Source organism: Mixophyes fleayi, chromosome 10 (assembly GCF_038048845.1).
Source record: "Mixophyes fleayi isolate aMixFle1 chromosome 10, aMixFle1.hap1, whole genome shotgun sequence".
In the NCBI taxonomy this organism is placed as follows: domain Eukaryota; kingdom Metazoa; phylum Chordata; class Amphibia; order Anura; family Limnodynastidae; genus Mixophyes; species Mixophyes fleayi.
The window spans coordinates 56,448,053-56,471,993 of record NC_134411.1 but is presented as its reverse complement, the minus strand read 5'-3'; the positions used below and the strand labels follow the sequence as shown (position 1 = coordinate 56,471,993).

At 45.0% G+C, this 23,941-nt stretch overlaps 1 protein-coding gene and 1 long non-coding RNA gene across 2 annotated transcripts in view; one reads left to right on the top strand and one right to left on the bottom strand.

Annotated features, from left to right (window-relative positions):
- Positions 1-12,595, bottom strand: part of RIPOR1 (RHO family interacting cell polarization regulator 1) — a 280,592-nt gene extending 267,997 nt beyond the window's left edge. The window contains exon 1 of the mRNA XM_075188806.1: positions 12,306-12,595. The gene's annotated coding sequence lies outside the window, so the exon portion shown is untranslated. The remainder of the gene's footprint in view (positions 1-12,305) is intronic.
- LOC142104240 (uncharacterized) overlaps positions 4,899-23,941 on the top strand; it is a 34,851-nt gene continuing 15,808 nt past the window's right edge. Inside the window, exon 1 of the long non-coding RNA XR_012679540.1 lies at positions 4,899-4,943. This is a non-coding gene — a long non-coding RNA (uncharacterized LOC142104240). The remainder of the gene's footprint in view (positions 4,944-23,941) is intronic.

Below are 23,941 nucleotides of genomic sequence, written 5' to 3'. Positions count from 1 at the left end.
TATTGAAATTAATGGATTTGACTTCTTCTTGTTAAAGGCGTGAATTCCTTACCCCTGACCCCTCTAATTCTTTCCCCCCCCCCTTTCTTGCCCATCATTCTTACTCACCCCCCTTCTCTTCTTTTTATTATTTTTTTCTTTCTGTTTTGTTTTAAAAAAAAAAATAAAAAAATAAATAACATCTTCACGGTACAAGATCAACACGCAGTCAAATTTACACTGTAAAAGCATGGTGAGAAAAAACTGTACATTGTGTCTATCTATATATGTACAAGTACTTGTTAATGTACCTTTTGAGAATTTTGTAATTATGTTAAAGATACGATGTTACTATTAATAAAACGTACTTAAAAAAAAAAAAAAAAACTACTGACAAGTGAAGTGAATCACATTGGTTATCTCATTATAATGGCACCTGTCAAGGGGTGAGATATATTAGACAGCAAGTGAACAGCCAGTTCTTGAAGTGGATGTGTTGGAAGCAGGAAAAATGGGCAACGGCAAGGATCTGAGCGACTTTGACAAGGGCCAAATTGTGATGGCCAGACCACTGGGTCAGAGCATCTCCAAAATGGCAGGTCTTGTGGGGTGTTCCCTGTATGCAGTGGTTAGTACCTAGCAAAAGGGGTCCAAGGACAGACAACTGGTTCATCGGCAACAGGGTCATGGGTGATGATGCTCCTGGTTAAAGAGAAAGCTAGCCCGTATGGTCCAATCCCACAGAAAAAAAAATTAATGCTGGCTATGATAAAATGTGTTCACAGCTTCCTGCATATGGGGCTGCATAGCCGAAGACCGGTTAGAGTGCCCATGGTGACCCCTGTCTACCATCAAAAGCACCAACAATGGGCACGTGTGTGCCAGAAATGGGCCATCGAGTAATGGAAGAAGATGGCCTGGTCTGATTAATTATGTTTTAGTTTACATTATGTGGACGGCCGGGTGCGTTTGCATTGTTTACCTGGGGAACAGACGGCACCAGGATGCACTATGGGAAAAAGACAAGTCCGTGGAAGCCGTGTGATAATCTGAGCAATGTTTTGCTGGAAAACCTTGGGTCTTGGTATTCATGTGGATATTACTTTGACATGTACCATCTACCTAAACATTGTTGCGGGCCAAGTACACCCCTTCATGTCACCGGTATACCCTGATTGCAGTGGCCTCTTTCAGCAGGATAATGCACCCTCCCCACACTGCAAAAAATTTTCAGGAATGGTTTGAGGAACATGACAAAGAGTTCAAGGCGTTGACCCGGCCTCCAAGTTCCCAAGATCTCAATCTGATCAAGCATCTGTGTGGTGTGCTGGAAAAACAATTCCAAGCTATGAAGGCCCCACCTTGCAAGTTACAGGAGTTAAAGGATCTGCTGCCAACATCTTGGTGCCAGATACCACAGGACACCTTCAGATGTCTTGTGGAGTCCATGCCTCGATGGGCCAAAGTAATTGTGACATGATGGACCACCTATGCCACCCTGTCTGCTGTTGTTGGGAACCGGTTGGGCTTACTTTGACTTACTTTGCCAATGTTCATTTTCGTTATCTCAAATGCGCCCTCTTGCAACAGTGGGAGGGGCGTACACGTGCAACCACCACTGGACTCCTTACTGGCATCCAGAACTGGGTTTCTTCGGGGTGACTGATGCTGCTAGCGTATCCTATTACTGGTGTACCTGGGCTTGTACCCCTGACCACATCCTATAGATCAGGGTTGCTGTAGATGGATCCCCCCTGGCCTATCACACTGGCCAGAGCTGCTGGGTAGCGGGCAGAGCGGTGGTACTGGGTGCTGGGTCCAAAACTCAGAACAGTCAGAAACGGATTAGAATTGGGTCTAATCTGTAGGTCACAGGATAGAGAAGTTTCCAAGCAAGTGATGTTTACTTGCCTTTACACTGGTTGAAAAGCTACCAGTGATCAGGTCAGATTACTTTTTTTGTGACTGGATCATGTAGAAATAATTTAATGTAGAAATGTATTTCAATCAGAGGTGCAGGCACCAATGTATAATTTGAAATGCACTTATCGTGTTACATTGGGATGTGTTTTGTATGGAAGTGTCATTGTTTTTGGTTTGTAACTTTGCTAGAGGAAGTCTCTTTGCCGATAGCAGGAAATGCTAAGTGAGTCTTTATGTGAAGTGACAAACACCTGTTTAGCCTGTATACCCAGCAGGGGGCTGCTGTCTGGCTGTCTGGCGTGGCTGCATTTCAGATAATGCAAGCATCAAGTTTTAGAACATAACAGAAGTGTACCCTAGCAGTGTCAGTTATCCAGAAGAAACCCAGTTCTGGATGCCAGTAAAGGAGTCCAGTGGCGGCAGCATCTGTAATCCCCACCTATTGTGGTGAGAGGGGGGCATTTGGGATAATGAAAGGGAACAGTGGCAAAGTAAGAACAGCCGGTTCCAAGCAACAACAGACAGGGTGGCATAGGTGGTCCATCTTGTCACCGTAATCAAGTCTCTTGTGATTAGACTGCTGGTTGTTCCAATTCCTCATTAATGACTCTGTGCCTTTACACTGGTGAGCCTCAAAACCAGAATTTTAGAGAGAGGAAGGAGCTGGTTCATCATCATTCCCCAGATGTCTATTAAAATGTTTGAGGAGGACATTCACAACTTTGCTAAAGGACTTAGGATCTTCTCCAATTTCTCTTAATTTACTGTCCGATGACCCTTTAAGATCACAGAAAATGCATTGACTAACTGGCAGATGTACCAGGCCTAACATTCTCCAGATCCACACTTGTCAGTGGTCTGGCTCTCTTAAGCCCTTGCATGGCATAAAGATCCTCCTTTGTGTCAAGAGTGTCCTTCATTGATCTCATCATTCCAGAAATAAATTCCACAAACTATTCAGGAGGCTGAGCAGTGAGCCTTTGGGTTGAAGAAAACAGTCTGCACAGAAAGCTCCTTCACAGTTCTCAGGCGAAGGTTTTGCACATCCTCTACAAACATGGTGATGAGAATTGCTGCTTCTCTTCCCTCCAACAGGCTCTGAAAAAGTACTTATAAAGGAAGTACTAACCAACTGACTAATAACAAACTTGGAAAGCACCCATAAGTAAGGGGCTGACCTGGAATGGGTACTCCAGGTTTTTGGGGGTGGGTTCAGGTTTCATAACTGCAGAATATTCCAGAGACAGTATCCCTGCTGTTTTGGAGGCCTATATCTCTCAACCAGAAGTGATGTCTACCTATGATCTCTGAACTGGAAGTTATGTCCTAGACCAGAACACAAGGCCCAGAAGCCAGGCCCCAGGTATCTTACACCATTGAAGCAGCTAGCATTCCCAGGGGAACAACCCCTGCTTGCACTCCAGGAGGTGAATCACAGGGATCACCCAGAACAAATCTGAAAAAAAGAAGGACATCCCTAATAGAGAAGAAGAAGAAGAAGAAAAAATAAATAAAAAATAAAAAAAAACCACCACAAAAAAAAACAAAACACTACTAAACAACCACACCATATTTACACAATGCTTACTCAACTGAGACACGGACACACATATACACCAATGAAGGAGGAGTCACACTATACACCTTCCGGTAGATTTTCAATCTACTGTCTCTACTCAGCTGACCAAGGAATTAACCCATTCTTTACAGTTGATAAGATAAATAAAGTTAAGCAATTTAAAGAGAAATTGTGAACATTTTATATGGGTCAAAACATATGATCCAAAGAAGGCCACACCAGATATTTTTAATATTAATAATCATGACAAGATAAAATCACATTTATGTCATATATCTATGCATTTACACACACACAGTTCACAAACTACAAATAAAATTCACACACAGCAGCTGCCATTGTGTCCAGATGAAATTCTGCAATGAAGAAAAAAAAAAAGTCCCAAAGCCAAACTATAGACAGAGGCATACTTTTACTCCAGTGTCATATAGCTTTAGCTTAGTTGAGTAACATTCCTATTGCAGCCACCCACAGTCCCTGACTCACCAACCCACCATGACAATTATGGAAACAATTTAGCAAGGAGTATGATAGCCTGGCTCACACACACACACACACACACACACACACACACACACACACACACACACACACACACACACACACACACTATAAGAAGATTATAGGAGTTAAGGCATCTCATAAATGATCACTACATACAGTGCATCACAGTTTTTATTTCTACACCTGTGCCAAATTAATAGTCTGTTTAAGTTTTATGTGTCATGGATAAAGTGAGGAACAGTTAGGAGCAAGAGCCAAATGTTTGGCGTTAACTTATTTAGTAACAAAATGTGTGCATGTCACAACCAAAAAAAAAGAAAAAATAAATAACAAAATGGGAAAAAAAATAAGAAGAAGCGGCACGGGACTACGCAGACTAGTTACTGCAGCTATGCAAAATGTATTGATTGCACACTAATATTTCAGATCATAACAAACCTTTATGTCGGAGCAATTATATATTACACCAGCGTGCCTTCCTTTTTGCAGGTCATCAGTCAGAGAGACTTACAGAAATTAATATGCATTGAGCCCAGAACAATGCACAGGCCTGAGCTTCTATTGCTTTGGGCAGATATATTATATACAATTATATACGATTCCTAGTGTGCATAGTTGCCATAGCCAGCAATCTATAATGTTGTGGTGTAACTGCGGCAAGAGCCACAGAGAAGTATTTACCAGGTATTTCAGTTAATGTAGACGTGCCTCTCTGATCGCTGAAGTAACATTGCATTCTACAACAATGTGCCAGTGAGTTAAAGCACAAATCTGCTGTCAACTCAAAGTATGTGCATTTGGGGGTGGTGTCAGTGGAGAGAACCCCCCCTCCCTTTTTGCTAGATGGGAGGAGGGGGTTGCAGATCATAAGATGAACACTAACATCCTGCTTTTATAACCATTTTTCGACCACCACCAGGCTGCCACAATATCAAAAGCGATCCAGCTGCTGAAGGAGGTAGTAAAAGCAGTATTCTATTATTATTATTAACATTTATTTAGGAAACACCAACAAATTAAGAACTTTAGAGAATGTTTTAATCATTCAGTCTATTTGTTCCAATGCTAAGAGTTTTTTAACCACATAATGGGCCTGGATTCATTAAGGAAAGCAAAAAAAAATAAAAAAATAATAGTGAGTAATTTGGCAAAACCATGTTGCATTGGAGGGGGGGGGAGCTAAATTGAAACATAATTGCCAACTTTTGAGATCTCCCTATCTCCCTCGCTGCCGATTCCTGTGGGCGTGGCCATTTGGGTTGTGCCATTAGGCCACGCCCCTCAGCTGTCCATCACCATTTTCAGCCTATTGCAGCAGGGGGCAGGGCCACAATGATGCATTTCGTGTGACCACGCCCCCAGGACCCTGTGCATCGCTACGATAAGCCCCGATCCAATCCACTTCACTAATGAAGTGGCTAGATTGCGGGAGGTTGCCCTGCTCTCCCGGAAGTCCGGGAGTCTCCCAGACATTCCGGGAGAGTAGGCAACTATGAATTTAAAATGTGGCGACAGATTTATAGTAGGGGAAGGGCATGTCCTAGATCAACTAAGTTTTAGTGTAAATATAAAGCTATCAAGTATTTGTGTGCAACATGAAAAAAAAAAAAAAAAGTCAGTATTTAACCTATGTGCAAAATAATAAACTAATTTGCACCCCTTGCATTGTAACATGGTTTTGTGCAAGAGAAAACCTAATCATTTTTTGCCTTGCTTTCCTTAATGGATCAGGCCCAATGTATTAATCTTTCCCATCGTCCTTTACCTGCTGCAGTGTGACCAAACTTAACCAATGTATTGCACTATGAGAAAACTCAATCAATTTTAAGATTTGCCTTGTACAAATTTGTCATGCATTTGTCACTTATTACTGGCGTTTAAAGTTGACTGTAGGCTTCCCCAATGTGTTTACTCACCGTTAACATAGAAAAAAAAAAAAAAAGTGCGCTCTGAAACTCAAATGCAGTTTTAGCAAAAGCACCAAAGTCTACTGTCTGACTTTGTTTACATACATTTTTAATGCTAGCAAAATATATTTCAAAATTCACGAGTGGGAATGAGGTACAAACAATCACCTATTGATTTTTCACCACAAAGCAATATAACCAAACATTTAAGGTTAACCAAGTCTATTTCGTTTTACCCATAAGAGCTGACCATAAAATTTATAAATGAACACAAACATTTGTACTATTTCATGCTTCAATAATATTATTGTAAACTAACAATGATATTTAACCAGCACATGGCAAAATGCTAAAACAAAGCACCCTTGTCATTAACGTCCTGAAATCTCTACCATGCTGTAGACCCTTGGAGGGAGAGTTGTATTTATATTTACACCAGAATTGACATTTGATCCATTAATTTCTTTCACAGACAGAGTCAATGAACAAATTATGCAATGTTTGAGATGTTGTACAGTGCACCACTGTATATCATTGCAAATGTATTGATTCTTTTATATTGTGTTATATTTCTGCATAGGATTGTGGCTGGATCCCTTATAAAGAACTTATTGTAATAATATATTTACATTATTAGCACAGTGTGACAATTTATATCATTGCAAATATACTGATTCTTAATACTGTGCATTAGAAATGTATTCATTTTATTATATTGGGTTATATTTCTGTATAGGAAATGCATTTATTTCTGAAGAATTGATTTGTAACTTCTGAGAGACAATGTCATGATTGGATTTGTATAACTTTTCTAAAGAAAGTCCCTCATGTTAATTAGACCTTTTCATCTCAGTGGCCAACACGTCTGTTTAGCTTGTATACACAGCAGGGGGTGGGGGCACTGCCTCTCTGTCTGTCTGGCTTGTACTATGCATCTCAGATCCTGTCTGAATAATGCACACAGAAGATTTTAGGATAGCAAATTAGTGTAAATTTTGCATTGCATTTAAATCCATGTTTTGGGGAAATATATTACATCTCGATACTAAAAATAACTCTGACTTCTTGGGGCCAGCAAAGAGTTCAGGGGGCTGGCTTACCCCCTGCTAGGCTGTGTCCAAAGCTAAATAAAACAGCATGAAACAGCAGTGATTTGCACTGAAATGTATCATTGTTCCATCTGACTTTCTGATCACTGGTACCTTCAACCAGTGTGAACTGTCCTTGTTAGGACTACTTGAGCTAATAAACCATCTTTTGCTTCAAGAACCTGCTTTGACGACTATTTACCCTGCTGTAAATTCCTGTGATCTACAGATTAGACCCAAATCTAATCTGTTTCCGGCTATTCTGAGGTTTGGACCCAGCTTTTCAGTACCAACACTTTGCCGCTACCTGCAGCTCTGGCTAGTGTGATAGGCCAGGGGTACCATCCACAGTAACCCTGATCTATAGGAAGAGGTCAGGGGTACCAGCAAGAGGGTACACCAGCAGCGACAGTTACCCAGAAGGAATGCGATTCTGGATGCCATGAAGGAGTCCAGTGTAGGCAGCAGCTTAAGCCCCTCCTACTGCGGTTAGAGGGTGCAACTGGGATAAAGAAAGGGAACGGTGGCAAAGTAAGCCCAATCGGTTCCCAGCAACAACAGACTTGGTTGCCTAGGCTGTCCACCCTGTCACACAGAGAGTAATCATCTTGAAATCTGTGCATGATCCTAGGTTTAAGAGCTATGTCTTCTCTTTCTTTCCAACTTACCCAGATCTCAACAGATGCAATGAGCTCCTGGTCAGAAAGCTGACAGCTCAAGCGGTACATGACATGATGACGTCTCCTCCCGCAGTTTCTTTGGCAACTGCTGCTAGGAAAAAACTAAGCTTTCCCAAGATACCCAGTGGTGATGCAGATGAGTCAGCACAACATTTTGACATTTGGTCGTGTCTAAAAAAATTGCCCAAAAATCGTGACAGCTGTGTTGTAAAATGAACTACAAATTCCACGAGGAAGGCCATTACATCTTAGTACAGAGACTTTTCTAATGGATTCCAACGGGGATGAATTAGTATTGTTTGAGGATGATGTAGACACTGATGAGGGTGAGGATGATGACAGTGATTTATACATAACAAAATTTACACTTATCTATGATATCCCCATGTGCTGTTTACAATGTTCAGACATTTCCTTTCCCTTTATCCAGGCAGGATACAGGTAATGACTCACTTTTGTGTATTCAAGTGTTGGTCACTCACATTGAATAGTGTAACAGGATGGACAGCCCATGCCAACCTCTCTGTTGCTGCTGAGAACCGTCTGGAACTTTTTGCCTTGTTAAAGCTACTAGCGAAACGCGCGTCGGCGGACGCCGCGCTCGCTACTCTGCAACTCCAATTGCAACTATATTATTTACACCTCTATTACTATAGGTAGCTAGTTCATTTTTAGCTTTAGCTAGCAGCTAGCGGTGCCCACTATCTCAGTAGTTCCTAGTGCTGCAGCAGATAGTAAGACTGCAGTACTGTAGAGGATTTGAGACCCACGTAATCACTTCCATAGACCTATTTAGGAGTGGTATCAGAGACAGGCTAGATTACAGATCATAGGAGTCAATAAGAGCATTACATCTGGCACGCATATGTTCCCAATAGAGGCACATTTCCTATTTGTAGCAATACCATTAGTATAAGGGGCTTTAGGGCTTGTGAGAGGGATATTAATCCCCGTTAGATTTAACCTATCAATAGCCCACTATAGAGGTGTAAATCTCTTGATTATACTTAGGAGATACATATTTAGTGTCAGTCTACAATTGAAGTTGAGTTTTATGAAAATATTAATTCAATCATCATATAAGAATATCAGAGTAGCCTCGCGGCTAGACAATAAAGCATTGTCTATTTTAACTGATATATATATATATATATCAATGTATGTTTTCAATCACAAATTTTAAATATTTCGCTACTAGAAGTACGTTCTAAATTGGTACATAATAAAGAGTGATTTTAATATCATCAACATATCAATATAATGCTAATATATATGTTGTCTATTTCCATTTATGAGTGCCCCTTAAGGTCATTTTCTTTTCTCTTTGCTCAATATGATAGAAAGATGCCAGAACACACAGGGCATTGCAACTTGCTGCGTAGCCACAGAACAGTCAGAGTGGCCGATCCACCCCCGAAAGCGCCTACAATGGGCACATGAGCGCCAGAGCTGGACCATGGAGCAACAGAAGGTAGCTTGGTCTGATGAATCACGTTTTCTTTTACATTATGTGGACAGTCAGGTGAATGTGTGCCATTTACCTGGGAAAGAGATAAACAGGATGCACTATGGGAAGAAGGCAAGCTGGCTGATGCAGTGTAATGCTCTAAGCAATGCTCTGCTGGGAAACATTGGGTCTTGGCATTCATGTGGATGTCACTTCCTCACGTACCACCTACCTAAACATTGTTGCAGCCCAAGTACACCCCTTCATGGCAATGGTATTCTCGGATGGCAGCAGCCTCTTGTAGCAGGATAATGTGCCCTGCCACACTGCAATAATTATTCAGGAACAGTTTTAGGAACATGACAAAGAGTTCAAGGTGTTGACTTGCCCTCCAAATTCCCCAGATGTGAATACAATTGATCATCTGTGGGATGTGCTGCAAAAACAAGTCCGAGTCATGGGGGCCCCACCTTGCAACTTATAGGATTTAAAAAGATCTGCTGCTAATGTCTTGGTGCCAGATACCACAGAACACCTTCAAATGTTTCGGAGTCCATGCTTCGATGGGTCAGAGCTCTTTTGACGGTACAAGGATGACGTACACAGTATTAGGCAGATGGTTTTAATGGTGTGGCTGATCTGTGCATATTATTATTATTAACAATGCAATGTTAAACGATTGTAAATAATCGCTATAAGTATGCTACAATGGATTGCAGAATTAACATAGATTCCCACTACAACAAATAAAATAGCAAACAAATTGATTAAATCATAACCAGATGAAAAAAAAACCAAAGCTTATGCTAGATTATAATATTGAAGGAAATTACTTGCCAAGAAAATACAGGCCAGTAAAGAATCCTTATTTATCAAGCAATATATCTCACACATACATTCACAGCTTGGAAATGTGTAAAGCCTAAAAACAATTCGCAATTATTTCTAGATCATAATTATAGTCACTGAAAGTTCTGCATTATCACTTGAGATACCACAAAGTAAAAATATATTCACAAGGTACACAAGTGTGTTTTAATTCTAAATAATGATACGTAACAGATGGAGTTTGTGTACAAACATTTGTCATATCACAGATCTGGGGGTAAATGTATCAATCTGTGGGTTCTTCAACACCCGCGTGTTCAGCCTCTTCCGCGATTAATTTCAAGCGGCGCTGCATTGTAAAGGGTTAACTTCCCTTTACAATGCAGCGCTGATTGAAATTTAATCGCGGAAGAGGCTGAACACGCGGGTGTTGAAGAACCCGCAGATTGATACATTTACCCCCTGGTCTATTAACCAAATGGCAGAATATTTTTTACTTGTTTTGTAATAACTCATAGTTCCATACTCTCCCGGAATGTCCGGGATACTTGCAAATTTCTGGGAAACCTCCCGGACTCACGGGAGAGCAGAGCACCTCCTTGATCCCGCACAGATTGGTAAATTACATGGAGGGGCGGGGCTTAGTGACACAAATCACACGTCACCTCGCTCCCGCCCCCTGTTGGTATAGGGCAAAATGACTATGATCGCTTAGGGGCAGGGCTTAGTGACGTCCACCTGCCCCTGGACCTCCCAGAACCAAAAACAAAAATGTAGGCAAGTATGTAATAACTTGTAAATGTAAAGGCAGTGTCATCTGTTGAAAATAGCACATATTTTTTCATCATCATCTATTTATTTATATAGCGCCACTAATTCCACAGCTCTGTTCAGAGAACGCACTCACATCAGTCCCTGCCCCATTGGAGCTTGCAATCTAAATCTCCTAACATATACACACACACACACACACACACACACAGACAGAGAGACTAAGGGTAATTTAATAGCAGCCACTTAACCTACCAGTATGTTTTTGGAGTGTGGGAGGAAACCGGAGCACCCGGAGGAAACCCACGCAAACATGGGGAGAACATACAAACTCCACACAGGTGGATTGAACTCATGACCCCAGTGCTGTGAGGCAGAAGTGCTAACCACTAAGCCACCCTGTTGCCCACAATATTTGTCAAGCTATTACCAAAAATTTCACTAAACACTACATTTACCACTGAAAAGACGCTAATATTGTGGTCCGGTTATTGGATGAGACACGCAATTCCAAAATTACTTTTTAAATAGCCCTACTGCTGATTTATAGAGATTAGGTAAAAGCCGGGACTGCCGGCATGACTCAGCTTATCACAGTGCCCTTTGCTGCTTGGTGTCTTTAGTGAAGCATGTAATATGTGAAACAACTATTCTACACATTATATTCCATATATATTGTAGTGTGTAATAGCCACCCACTCCGGGTGCCGGAACGGGTCTGCCAGTCCCTTAGCCACCCACTCCGGGTGCCAGAATGAATAATTAATAGAGGCAAAACCTTTTTTCGGCACCTGGAATAGATGGCTAAGGGCCTGGCAGACCCATTCCAGCACCCGGAGTGGGTGGCTAAGGGCCTGGCAGACCCATTCCGGCACCCGGAGTGGGTGGCTAAGGGACTGGCAGACCTATTCCGGCACCCGGAGTGGGTGGCTAAGGGACTGGCAGACCCATTCCGGCACCCGGAGTGGGTGGCTAAGGGACTGGCAGGCCCATTCCGGCACCCGGAGTGGGTGGCTAAGGGAGTGGCAGACCCATTCCGGCACCCGGAGTGGGTGGCTAAGGGACTGGCAGACCCATTCCGGCACCCGGAGTGGGTGGCTAAGGGACTGGCAGACCCATTCCGGCACACGGAATGGATGGTTAGGGTAATCTGAGCACCATTCTGGCAGCTGGAATGGATAGCCAAGTTATAAAGCTATGATATTTATGTAATTATATTACACATGAGCAATATAATATGTGGAATGAATAGAATGAAAGACAGGAGAATATTTAAAAACACTATACACAGTGCAGAGAACATATCTGTGTAGCAGAACAGAATGCACTATACAGGGAAAGAAACCAGAGCAAGCTTCACTCAAGACACCAAGTAGCAGAAGAGGGCACTGCAGGGAGCTAAACCATTCTGGCGTTCCGGCATTCCAGTTTTCACCCACACCCCGATTTATATGATGCCTAAACAAATCCCAGTCGCCTGACACAAAGCCACAGCACAGATCTCACAGCTGAGCTAGTCCCAAAATACTTTAGGAGAATCCATAAAATACCTAATCCATGCAACCAAAATAGAATATATAGGGAGAAAACATAACTTACATGGCTGCAGATCCCCCTTCTTCTCAGATCAGCTGAAGAAAGGGCAGGATTCTGGCTGTATAATCCTAGAGTTTGCTGCTGGAGTCACATTAAAGTCCTTCCCCTTCTCCCACTGCCAGTAGTACACAATAAATTCTCTTTCCCAAAAACCTATCCGATCCAACGTGTTAATATTTTTTTTTTTTTAAAACACCCTTCTTACTTAACAGTGTGTTAGTTATATCCACATCTAGATGTCTTATGCTGAAGCAGAATAACACACAAGCACCACTAAGATCACTTTGTAGAGAGAAAAAAGAGGGAGGGGATATTGTAGGAAAATGGGAGTGGGGGAGGGGTGTAGCATTTAGAAAAGCTCTTCCTGTGATGTACAACATTGCATGCTACGATTAGGGAATCACGCTGGCTTTACTGTCATTTGCTGATGCAAAGGAGTCTTTTAACAAGTATTTAAGAGTGCACAGCAAAATTAAAGTGCGGGACACTGTTATCATGTCATTGTACTGATTCTATCAATTTGTTGTCAGGCAGAAATCCAATGCCTTAAGAAATAAGAGATATTTTCATTATTTCATGCATCCATCAACTATCTACATATTAACGAGGCTGAAGTTATTCAGCCAGCTTCTTATTCGCTTCTTATTCACGCTCCAGCTTCTAATTCAGAAAAGGTTATTTTTAAAGGATTAAATCAAGTTGGATCACTGATTTCACTGTATCAGATTAACACTAAACGGTGTCCCTTACACAAAATGCAATAGTATTTAGCCTGACCCAAAAAGGTTTTGAGCATGAAATCAGTGGGCAAAGTCACCATATTTTATCATTTTGAATAAGTAGCTGTAGTTTTGCAAGGGTTAAATGCTGTGTTGCCACCAATTTGATAGAGATAATTAACACAGAGTACTCAGTTACTTTTGCCTGGCCCAACACTATTTTGGGCATGAAATAAGGTGGCAAAATGGGCACAGATAGCATTCTCATCATTTTGAATAAGTAGTAGTTTTGCAAAAGTTGATGTTTTTTTTAGAAAATTGGAACAAAAATAAATCCCATATCACTTTGTCCAAAATAAAATAGACTATATACAACATGGAAGGGTAAAAAGGACCAATAGGAATGAAACTTTATCATGAACACCCAATTCTCCTACAATCCCTCCACAAAAACTACTGCATTATATTATAAATAAGATAACTATATACATCAATGAAACATGACATCCTCTAACACAACAACCCCACCACCAATCTATAATACCACCCACACACCCTTTACTGTCAGAAAATGAAAACAAACTTTAAATGAATGTAAACTAGTAAAAAAAAAGAAGGATTTTCACAATATCTAATAGTGAAAAAACAGGATAGATAGCGAAGAATCGAGAGGCTGCCAGATGTTAGCTACCACCTAGGGAGGTTTCAACCCTCGTCAGAGTCTTCCCCAGCTTGTAACATGCGTCTGGCCCCTCTCCATTTGCCTTATTTTCCAATCCTCATGCAGAATACTATCGACCACGTCACTACAGGGAAGGGTTTTGCCCCTAATGTACACTAAACACTGTGCACTCAATGCATAAATCTGACAACTGCGCTAACTAAAAAAAAGAGTGCTTAACTACAAATCCCCATACCTTTTGAGCGCTCCATACAACCCAGTTAGGGTAACTAAGCTCCGAAAAACAGGGAAGGCCTAAGGCGTGGGATACTCCCTTGTAAACCTCTATATTAAAAGGACACTGAAGCAAGAATTCGCCCATTGTCTCCACCTCCCCATAACATTCCTCTGTCACGAGATACAGGTCCTGAAGGACTGAAGGCCACTTGCTGATATTTGCGCTGCTAAGCTAAAAGGTACGGAGTCTAAACATGCCCCTGGTCTTTGCCAGGAATCCCCACAACAGAGGCAGAGGTCAAACTGTGCAGGCAAATGCTGTATCAAAGGAAAAGGAGAAGGCAAATCTGAGTCAGCAAGCCAAAGGTCAGATTCAGCCGGAGCAATCAGGCCAAAGGGAGATCCAGAAGCAGAACCAGAGGAAGCTGGGTCGGTACACAGGAGGTCAGTCAGAGAGCAGGAAAAAAGGCTGGAACGAGCATAGGAAAACTTAGATACTCTGGCGCCTACCTGGTGTTTGGGGCAGGTTTAAATAGAGATGCCAATTCCCTGATTGGTGGCAGTGAGACCGGCGGTCAGAACAGCTGACCGCCGACAGGATGTGCAGAGAAGCGTCCCATTGCTAGGCAATGGAAACGCAAGTGAGCTGCACATGTGCACGGCAATGCGAGGCCCGGAGGAAGAAGACGGCATCCTGCTGCTAGGCAACGGGACAAGCTGCTGGCAAAGGAAGGCCTCTCTCCCTGGCACCAATGGAGAGTGCGTGAATGGTGCCTTACAATACCCCCCCTCTCTTCCAGAGGACATACCCTCCAAGGAGCATTTTTTACGGAAACTGGCCAACAAATGTCGAGCATTGAGGTCATCCTCATACACCCAGGAACTTTCTTCAGGGCCGAACCCTTTCCAGTGGACCAAATAATGGGAGCATCCATGAAGCTTGCGAGAATCCAAAACATGACTAATCTCAAACTCGTTACCAGTAGCTGTGGGGATGGGATGAGGAGAGGATGGTATAGAGAGAATTTATTGAGTACCAACGGTTTCAGAAGAGAAATATGGAAGGTATTGTGAATTTTAAGAGCAGGAGGGAGTTTGGTTCTATAGGTTATGGGATTAACATCCTGGAGTACTGGAAAGGGCCCAATAAATCGTGGGGCCAATTTCATAAAAGGTACCCGTAGCCTAAGGTTACATGTGGAGAGCCACACCTTATCCCCAACTTGCAGAACTGGTACCATTTTCCAATGATGGTCTGCTGTGAGTTTATACTGCTGAGAGGACTGTAATAACTTCTCTTTAGTGGCGGTCCTGGCTTTGCTAAAATTGCATGCAAGCAGGAACTGTGACTGTATGGGAGGAGAAAAAAATGGAGTGGGTACCATATGCAATATGGAAGCAGGAGGAACCCTAAGACACATGTGTATGGTTGTTATTGACAAATTCTGTCCAGGGAAGTAGATTGCTCCATTCAGATTGATTATTATTGGAGAAACATTGGAGAAATAATTCAAAATCTTGGTTAACCCGCTCCATCTAGCCATTAGTCTGGGAGTGATAACCAGAGGAGAATTTCAGCCCCTTCCCCAGATCTTTACAGAAGGCCCTCCAGAAATGGGAGATTAACTGTATTCTGCAATCCGATATAATTTCCTACGGACACCCATGAAGACAAAAAATGTATTTGATAAATACTTGAGCAAATTTGGAAGAGGAAAGAAGTCAATGGGACAAAATAAGCCATCTTTGAGAACCTGTCCACAGTTACCCAGATGGTATTAAAGCCATTACTGGGAGGTAGATAAAATCCATTGAAACACTTGCCCAAGGATGATCAGGGATAGGTAATGGTAAGAGAAGCCCTGATGGAGGTTGTTTTGGGTACTTTATTCTGGGCGCAAATAGCACAAGTGGCAACAAATTCCTTCATATCAGCGCAAAGAGTGGGCCACCAGTAATGACGTGACAGTAAGGAGAGGGTTTTTACAAAATCACTATGACCCACAAATTTAGTGGTGTGGGCCCAACGAAGAGCCTTCAGGCGAAGATGTGGTTCCAAATAGGAACAGTCGAGAGGCATCTTGGACGAAATCCTAGTGTCATGGAAACTGATAAAAATTTAGTGGATCCCTTGTATCTGCCAAATGGTATGACTCATTCAGGGTGCTGAGTCTAATGGTAGGTGGTGTTCACCGGTGACCCCCGCAAGAGGGTATGGATTTTGCTGCACCTATCCCGCAGGTCGCGGTTCCCAGAGTAATAGGCAGAGCCTGACACAGAGGAGGGGTGACGGTAAGTCAGAAAAATACTGGAGGTATTGTCAGGGAAGCTAATCTCATAGTAATATATAAGAGAGGTAGATTGCGCAACAAATCCACTGCCGCTAAACACCCTATAGGAGTCACACAATATTCCCAAAATTGCATTAGATAAATATATACATAAGGGTGTTTCAGCGCTGCTGACTGTAATCACATAGATGTGTTTCACAATAAAAATCTTATTCTTATCCGCATCTGAACATGTATAAAAATTAATAAAATAAAATAAAATACTTATATTTAGAGGTAGATCCTTAGGTCACCTTGTTCAGATCTTTACCTCCGTTATGTAGTGATGTACCATAAAAAATACAAAATCATAACATAGTGTAATATTGTAACAACAATTAACATATGTGTGGTAAATGTAAAATTAATCCAATCCAGAGATCTCTTCTTATGTGAATCCACTCACCAGATACAAAATATATAAGTGCCTTAAATATCTTACGTATGTTGCATATGACGTGATATATAGAATCTTCACCCAACTCTTTAAGTGATAACACTTACAAGATGGAAAAGAATGACAGGCGTTGGTTTAAATTTCTTTAAGGTCCTCCATAGGAATAATCAGGATTTTTTCTCCCAAATAGATGTATTCAATATAAGATATAAAAAGAAAAAACGGATCTAGTGTGATACCGTTTAACTACAAAGCGTTTTATTGCACATACATGGTATAAATAAAACCATAAAATAACATGTAAATATTAAAACTGGACCATAGGATTATGAGGGTCCCTACCAGATATAGGTGGATAGACAGCTTGTAGTTATATATCCCCGGGGTCCACTTTTCTGGTTATTCAGATGACATTAATGGGGTCCTCACACATTCCAGGTCCAGTAGCCCTATTTCTCCAACGCATTTCAACCTCTCAATATAGGTGTCACGGATCAATGTAGAAATACAGCTAAGGAGCCATGAATAATGGTGAAAAACATACAAGTTTATTGCTGAAGAGACTGAACAGATGATGTAATAATGGTCTTGTAGAAATTACCAGGTATACACAGTTGCAGGTAAACAGGAGGTGTGGAAAGATTCCAGGCAGCAAGTACAGGGAGATGCACAGGAAAGTACCAGGTTCACAGATGAAAACAGGTCAGCGGAATGTATGTTGAGATCCCAATGCAGCATAATCACAGGAGCAAACAGGAGGAAGAATCCACAGGGTGTAACATCAGGAAATGACAACAGGATGGGGCAACAATAACCAGCACTGACTGCTGGGAGGAACATGTATATATATGGGAAAAGAAAACACACCCAGGTGCATGGGATAATTGGAGAAAGTGTTAACCTCTAATGCAAACATGAAAGGCAAGATAGCAGCACCTCTGGTGATCAGAGGTACTGCTGCAAATACACACTAATAAAGTCAAAAGGCAGGAGCTGCCAAGCAAAGCAGTATGTACTGCAAGGGGCTTGCATGCAGATCCTGACAGTACCCCCTCCCCTTAGGGCGGATTCCAGACGCCCAATTACCAAAAATTTCTAAATTCGTCTGAATCATAGTGCACAATAGGGGGCCCGGAAGAAAAGTCCTCGTCCATGGGCGGAAAGGCAAAGGAGACCATGCCAGATGGAAGCTGAAGCACTGCAGAACCTCCTTTCTTTTTACGTCCTCCCCATTTACGGGACTTCCTCGGGATTGAGACCTGAGCCAACTGGGAGGAGCACAATGGTATCTCTTGGCCAGGAGAGATAGGTGGTATTGCTGACAATGCAGAGGCCCCGCAAGATGGCATAGCGGGAGGAGTTACAAACTTGCTGATTACTGCCTCAGAAAAGGATTGTAAGTCCGATACGATGGGATGATCCGTCTCAATAAATGGGTTTGCCCATTCCAAAGACTCTCCCCTAAAATGGGATATTAGGAATAGTACCTGTCTCTTAGGGCTACTAACAAGGCTTGGTACGGAGGGGATCTGTAAAGCAAAAAATTTCAGAAGGGCATTAAATTGGGAAGAATGCCCCTCAAAGAAAGGTGATGGTTCAGACTTGGCACCCTCTGTAACAGATGGTTCGGACTTGGCAGCAAGCTTGGCAGCAGGCACGGACTGGGCGGCAGGCTTGGCAGCAGGCCCGGACTGGGCGGCAGGCTTGGCAGAAGGCCTGGACTGGGCGGCAGGCTTGGCAGGAGGCCCAGACTGGGGGGCAGGCTTGGCAGGAGGCCCAGACTGGGCGGCAGGCTTGGCAGGAGGCCCAGACTGGGCGGCAGGCTTGGCAGGAGGCCCAGACTGGGCGGCAGGCTTATCAGCAGGCCCGGACAGGGCGGCAGGCTTGGCAGCAGGCCCGGACTGGTCGGCAGTCTTGACAGCAGGCCCGGACTGGGCGGCAGGCTTGGCAGGGACAGCACTGAGAGAAGCCTCGGGGCAGACAACACTGTGAGAAGCCTCGGGGCAGACAGCACTGTGAGAAGCCTCGGGGCAGACAGCACTGTGAGAAGCCTCGGGGCAGACAGCACTGTGAGAAGCCTCGGGGCAGACAGCACTGTGAGAAGCCTCGGGGCAGACAGCGCTGTGAGAAGCCACAGGGCAGACAGCGCTGTGAGAAGCCACAGGGCAGACAGCGCTGTGAGAAGCCACAGGGCAGACAGCGCTGTGAGAAGCCACAGGGCAGACAGCGCTGTGAGAAGCCACACGGCAGACAGCGCTGTGAGAATCCTCAAAGCAGACAGCACCAAGTGGTAACTCGGACTGAACCGCATAGAGTGGCGACTCGGGCTGAACCGCATAGAGTGGCAACTCGGGCTGAACCACATGGACAGGCAACTCGGGCTGAACCGCATGGACAGGCAACTCGGGCTGAACCGCATGGACAGGCAACTCGGGCTGAACCGCATGGACAGGCAACTCGGGCTGAACCGCATGGACAGGCAACTCGGACTGAACCGCATAGACAGGCAACTCGGGCTGAACCTCATAGACAGGCAACTCGGGCTGAACCGCATAGACAGGCAACTCGGGCTGAACCGCATAGACAGGCAACTCGGGCTGAACCGCATGGACAGGTAACTCTTCTGGAGAAGACTGGAGGGACAGGACCCCCTCTGGAGCAGGCTTTAAGGGCAGCGTCCCCTCTGGAGAAGACTGTAGCTCAGGAACAGAGACAGCGGCTGAAGACTCGGAACTGGAGACAGCGGCTGAAGACTCGGAACTGGAGACAGCGGCTGAAGACTCGGAACTGGAGACAGCGGCTGAAGACTCGGAACTGAACACTGTGGCAGGAGACTCGGGACCGGACACAGTGGCAGGAGACTCGGGACCGGACACAGTGGCAGGAGACTCGGGACCGGACACAGTGGCAGGAGACTCGGGACCGGACACAGTGGCAGCAGGCTCACGACCGGACACAGTGACAGCAGGCTCACGACCAGACACAGTGACAGCAGGCTCACGACCAGACACAGTGACAGCAGGCTCACGACCAGACACAGTGACAGCAGGCTCACGACCGGACACAGTGACAGCAGGCTCACGACCGGACACAGTGGCAGGAGGCTCACGACCAGACACAGAGACAGCAGGCTCACGACCGGACACAGTGGCAGGAGGCTCAGGACCGGACACAGTGGCAGGAGACTCAGGACCGGACACAGTGGCAGGAGACTCAGGACCGGACACAGTGGCAGGAGACTCAGGACCGGACACAGTGGCAGGAGACTCAGGACCGGACACAGTGGCAGGAGACTCAGGACCGGACACAGTGGCAGGAAACTCAGGACCGGACACAGTGGCAGGAGACTCAGGACCGGACACAGTGGCAGGAGACTCACGACCGGACACAGTGGCAGCAGGCTCACGACCGGACACAGTGGCAGCAGGCTCACGACCGGACACAGTGGTAGCAGGCTCACGACCGGACACAGTGGCAGGAGACTCAGGACCGGACACAGTGGCAGGAGACTCAGGACCGGACACAGTGGCAGCAGACTCGGGACCGGACACAGTGGCAGGAGACTCGGGACCGGACACAGTGGCAGGAGACTCAGGACCGGACACAGTGGCAGGAGACTCGGGACCGGACACAGTGGCAGGAGACTCGGGACCGGACACAGTGGCAGGAGACTCGGGACCGGACACAGTGGCAGCAGGCTCACGACCGGACACAGTGACAGCAGGCTCACGACCGGACACAGTGACAGCAGGCTCACGACCGGACACAGTGACAGCAGGCTCACGACCGGACACAGTGACAGCAGGCTCACGACCGGACACAGTGACAGCAGGCTCACGACCGGACACAGTGACAGCAGGCTCACGACCGGACACAGTGGCAGGAGGCTCACGACCGGACACAGTGGCAGCAGGCTCACGACCGGACACAGTGACAGCAGGCTCACGACCGGACACAGTGACAGCAGGCTCACGACCGGACACAGTGACAGCAGGCTCACGACCGGACACAGTGACAGCAGGCTCATGACCGGACACAGTGACAGCAGGCTCACGACCGGACACAGTGACAGCAGGCTCACGACCGGACACAGTGACAGCAGGCTCACGACCGGACACAGTGGCAGGAGACTCAGGACCGGACACAGTGGCAGGAGACTCAGGACCGGACACAGTGGCAGGAGACTCAGGACCGGACACAGTGGCAGGAGACTCAGGACCGGACACAGTGGCAGGAGACTCAGGACCGGACACAGTGGCAGGAGACTCAGGACCGGACACAGTGGCAGGAGACTCAGGACCGGACACAGTGGCAGGAAACTCAGGACCGGACACAGTGGCAGGAAACTCAGGACCGGACACAGTGGCAGGAGACTCAGGACCGGACACAGTGGCAGGAGACTCAGGACCGGACACAGTGGCAGGAGACTCAGGACCGGACACAGTGGCAGCAGGCTCACGACCGGACACAGTGGTAGCAGGCTCACGACCGGACACAGTGGCAGGAGACTCAGGACCGGACACAGTGGCAGGAGACTCAGGACCGGACACAGTGGCAGGAGACTCAGGACCGGACACAGTGGCAGGAGACTCAGGACCGGACACAGTGGCAGGAGACTCAGGACCGGACACAGTGGCAGGAGACTCAGGACCGGACACAGTGGCAGGAGACTCAGGACCGGACACAGTGGCAGGAGACTCAGGACCGGACACAGTGGCAGGAGACTCAGGACCGGACACAGTGGCAGGAGACTCAGGACCGGACACAGTGGCAGGAGACTCAGGACCGGACACAGTGGCAGGAGACTCAGGACCGGACACAGTGGCAGGAGACTCAGGACCGGACACAGTGGCAGGAGACTCGGAGCAAGAGTCAGATAATGGCACCTCGGAGCAAGAGGCAGATGATGGCACCTCGGCACAGGAGACAGAGGCTGGCACCTCGCAACAGGAGACAGAGGCTGGCACCTCGCAACAGGAGACAGAGGCTGGCACCTCGCAACAGGAGACAGAGGCTGGCACCTCGCAACAGGAGACAGAGGCTGGCACCTCGCAACAGGAGACAGAAGCTGGAGCAGGCACCTCAGGACAGGCGGCTGGAGCTGGCGCCTCAGGACAGGCGGCTGGAGCTGGCAGATTGGGTCTCTTCCCAGAGAACAGAAATGGTGGAGCATAAACAAATTTGGAATGCCGAGAGGAAACAACAGGGGATGGTTCAGTAAGCTGACCTGGTCTACGGATAGGACAGTCCTGCAAGAAATGTGCATTGCTGTCACAGTAGAGACACAATTTGTTTGTTATTCTGCATTGTCGCTCCTCTTCGGTCAGATGGGGGCGTGGACCACCTGTGAACTGGGAATTAGTTATCCCATAGTTTTTACTAAAGAGCAAATTTGTAGAAGCACAATTGAGAGGTGCTGTTTGCACAGGTTCAGTAGCAGTAAAGGTGGATTGAGACAGACCAGCATCTTCTGTATTAGAAAAGACATAATCAGACAGTCTCCTGAGAGGGTCCACAAGTAAAGAGGAAAATCTAGCAAGCTGAGAACGTAGCAAGATAATGTCCATCTGTAAAGTTTCTAGCAGTGGCAATTCCAAGATTGGTGAAACAGATATGTTGCAAAAAACAAATGAAAAATTGATTGCAGAAAAAAGGTCCCAGAAATAAAACAAAACTTTCACCTGACTCCTAAGCTGTTTTGTCGGCTGGTTATACTGTCACGGATCAATGTAGAAATACAGCTAAGGAGCCATGAATAATGGTGAAAAACATACAAGTTTATTGCTGAAGAGACTGAACAGATGATGTAATAATGGTCTTGTAGAAATTACCAGATATACACTGTTGCAGGTAAACAGGAGGTGTGGAAAGATTCCAGGCAGCAAGTACAGGGAGATGCACAGGAAAGTACCAGGTTCACAGATGAAAACAGGTCAGCGGAATGTATGTTGAGATCCCAATGCAGCATAATCACAGGAGCAAACAGGAGGAAGAATCCACAGGGTGTAACATCAGGAAATGACCACAGGATGGGACAACAATAACCAGCAATGACTGCTGGGAGGAACATGTATATATAAGGGAAAAGAAAACACACCCAGGTGCATGGGATAATTGGAGAAAGTGTTAACCCCTAATGCAAACATGAAAGGCAAGATAGCAGCACCTCTGGTGATCAGAGGTACTGCTGCAAATACACACTAATAAAGTCAAAAGGCAGGAGCTGCCAAGCAAAGCAGTATGTACTGCAAGGGGCTTACAGGCAGATTCTGACAATAGGTCTTTCTCAAGGATAGGGCTAGTGTGGACTGAACTCTACATGCAGTTCCCTTGATTCAAGTTCAAAGGTCATATCCATACATTCACAAAAACAACATTTCTATCATCTATGAATAGGAATCCGCTAGGCTTGGTACTAGAAGAAAACGTCTCTGAACTCCCATAGTTATTGCATAGTGTATACAGAGTAAATTCACATATTTAACAATTTCCAAAAAGTTTATTTCTACATACCTTCCAGTAGTGTCCACTAAAGTGGGCCTCCCTACCAATTGGTATCTTAAATTAGCCTCATAGTGGTCATAATGATAATAATCCATTCTATTCTTAAATCCCAAAATATTAAAAACCTCGAGGGGGGACGCCGTTTGCGTTCCACCCTCATTTCCGGTTTGCGGGTCACAGTGAGATCATATGGAACGCATATGCGTTCCAATGACTCACTTCCGGTTCTCATTTCTTATTCGCGCTATCGCTAGCCCTATCCTTGAGAAAGACCTATATTGAGAGGTTGAAATGCATTGGAGAAATAGGGCTACTGGACCTGGAATGTGTGAGGACCCCATTCATGTCATCTGAATAACCAGAAAAGTGGACCCCGGGGATAGATACCTACAAGCTGTCTATCCACCTATATCTGGTAGGGACCCTCATAATCCTATGGTCCAGTTTTAATATTTACATGTTATTTTATGGTTTTATTTATACCATGTATGTGCAATAAAACACTTTGTAGTTAAACGGTATCACACTAGATCCGTTTTTTCTTTTTATATCTTATATTGAATACATCTATTTGGGAGAAAAAATCCTGATTATTCCTATGGAGGACCTTAAAGAAATTTAAACCAACGCCTGTCATTCTTTTCCATCTTGTAAGTGTTATCACTTAAAGAGTTGGGTGAAGATTCTATATATCACTCCATATGGAACATACTTAAGATATTTAAGGCACTTATATATTTTGTATCTGGTGAGTGGATTCACATAAGAAGAGATCTCTGGATTGAAGTGGA